Genomic DNA, 2916 nt, shown 5'->3' on the forward strand with positions numbered 1-2916 from the left:
GACTTGCAAACTTTATATGCCCCAATATAGGGGAATGCCAGGGCCAAAAGAATGGGAATGGGTGGGTAGGGAAGTGGGGGGTGCTATGGGGGACTTTTGGGATAGTATTGGAAATGTAATTGAGGAAAATATGTAATAAAAAAAAAAAGAATCTGAAATGACTGAGAAGCACCTAAAGAAATCTTCAACATCCTTAGTCATCAGGGAAAGTCAAATCAAAATGACACTGAGATTCTACCTCACACCTGTCAGAATGGCTAAGATAAAAAAATTCAGGTGACAGCAGATGTTGGTGAGGATGAGGAGAAAGAGGGACACTCCTCCATTGTTAGTGGGATTGCAAGTTGGTACAACATCCTTGGAATTCAATCTGGCAGTTTCTCAGAAAATTGGAAATAGTTTTACCTGGGGACCCAGCTTTACCACTCCTTGATATATACCCAAAAGATGCTCCAATATATAACAAGGACACATGCTACACTATGCTCATAGCAGTCTTATTTATAGTAGCCAGAAGGTGGAAATAACCCAGATGTCCCTCAACACAGGTATGGATACAAAAAACGTTGTACATTTCCACAATGGAGTACTACTCAGCTATTAAAAACTATGACTTCATGAAATTCACAGGCAAATGGATGGAATTCGAAGATATTCTGAGTTTGACAACCTAGTCACAAGAAAACACACATGGTATATTTTCATTGATAAGTGGATATTATGCAAAAAACTCAGAATACTGAAATACACATGATACAACTAGACCAAAGTGTGGATGCTTCAGTCCTGCTTAGAAGAGAGAACTAAATAATTATGAGAGGTTGAAAGAGGGAGGGACCTGGGCAGCAAAGAGTAGGGTTAAGGAAGAAATGGTGCAAGGTCTGGTGTGGGAGGAGACAGGGGAGAAGAACAGTTGTCAGGAAACTGAATGTCGGTGTGTAACAGTGAGGGATGGGGAGGTGGGGTAGCCATTAGAAAGTCCCAGATGCCAGGGAAGTAATAGGTTCCCAGGACCCAATAGCGATGACATTAGCTGAAATAATCAACAAAGTAGAGATAAAACCTGTAGAGACTGTATCCAGTAGTTAGGCATGGGCCCCGGTTGAGGGATGGGAACCACTCACAGATCTGAAAAATGCTAAGCCTAGAATTGTTCCTGTTTAAAGGAAGTGCAGGAACAAAGAGAGGAGCACAGTGTAAAGATAAGGACATTGAGAGACTGCCTCACCTAGGGTTCCATCACATCTGCAAATACCAAACCTAGACACTATTGCGGATGTCAAGAGTTGCTTACTTACAGTAGCCTGGTATAGCTGTACCTTGAGAGGCTCAGTTGGGGTATGAGCAATACAGATGAGAACGCTTACAGCCAACCATCAGACTGTGCATGGAAACCCCAATGGAGGAGTTAGGGGAAGGATTGAAGGAACTGAAGTGGTTTGCATACCCATAGGAAGATCTACAATATCAACCAACCAAATTCTCAAGAGCTCCCAAGGCCTAAACCACCAACAAAAGAATACACATGAAGGGACCCATGGCTCCAGCTTCATATATAAAAGAGGATTACCTTATCTGACATCAATGGGAGTGGACACTCTTAGTTCTCTGGAGGCTTGATACCCAGTGTAGGAGAATGCTAGGGAGGTGTGATAGGAGTGGGAGTGAGCACTCTCATAGAAGCAGGGGAAACGGGGCAGGGGATAGGGTGTTTGCAATGGGAAACCGTGAAGAGGAATAACATTTGGAATGTAAATAAGTAAGTTTATCAAGAAAAAAGAAGGAAACGAGATACTAGGATCAGTATGAAAATATATAACTGATGTTCTGACAGTGTATAATGAGGGGAGTTGGTTTAGGCTTGAAGTTTTGAGATAATCCTTCTCTGAAGAATAATTTGAAAGCTCACAGAGATGGAAAAGTTAGTCAACATGGGGAGAATATTGAAAGCAGAAGGAAAACATGAGAGTAAATGATGACAAGAAAGCAGGTATAGAAAAGGTACTAAGAAGACCACAAGGGATGACAAATTTGGAATAAAGAAATGTAGAGGACAAAATGGAGCTGGGGATGTTAGAAAGATGGTACAGGGAATATTCTGGAGAAATTAATTCATTTTTTAAGAAGGCAAACTAAATCCAAGATTTGGCTAAAAAATCTGAACTGTGTTTCAGAATGAGCAAGGGCTTCAGCTAAAATCTTAAGCTAGATTGACCCTTCAGTGTCATCTATTTGGAGAAAAAAATTATTTAAATTTTTTATTTCTGCTTTGTTTCATCACTGAATGCAGACATTGGGCCAAGGAAAGAAGGTGAAGCTTTAAATAAATCAGTTCTCTGTAAATTAAAGCAATTTTCACAGATATCTGATATCTTAGTACTATATTCTATGCTGTAGTGTTCTTTCCAAGTAGGAGACCATCTCTGACAAATTGGACAATGGCAGCAAATTTATCCATTTGTAATCACTTTTTGTTCAGGTTTCAGCTTAAATGCTTTTCCTTTCTGGAAGCAATTTGGATAGCCAAAAGTATTTTTCTATAACAAGAACGAACATCTCCCTCCATTTTTTGGTAAATATTCCACGTTCTTGTCCTTACCATCTGCTAACAGCATTGGTTAGTGTGAGTACAATGACAACAAAAATTGTTCAGTCATAGACTCTGTATTAACCAACACCACCACATAAAAGATACTTTGAAAATACTTTCAGAAAAGAAAATGTAAATCCCAATGCACTTTTGTTTCTACAGAAAACAACAAATAAAATGATGATTCTCTTAATGATTATTGAGTATAAATTTTCTTTCCATTATACCCAGTGGGAAAAGACTACCTTAGTGTACTATTTATGGAGAAATACTAACACATATAAATAGTTACTATTTCCAAATTATGTGGCATAAGATTTTTATGG

This window comes from Mus caroli, chromosome X (assembly GCF_900094665.2).
Source record: "Mus caroli chromosome X, CAROLI_EIJ_v1.1, whole genome shotgun sequence".
In the NCBI taxonomy this organism is placed as follows: domain Eukaryota; kingdom Metazoa; phylum Chordata; class Mammalia; order Rodentia; family Muridae; genus Mus; species Mus caroli.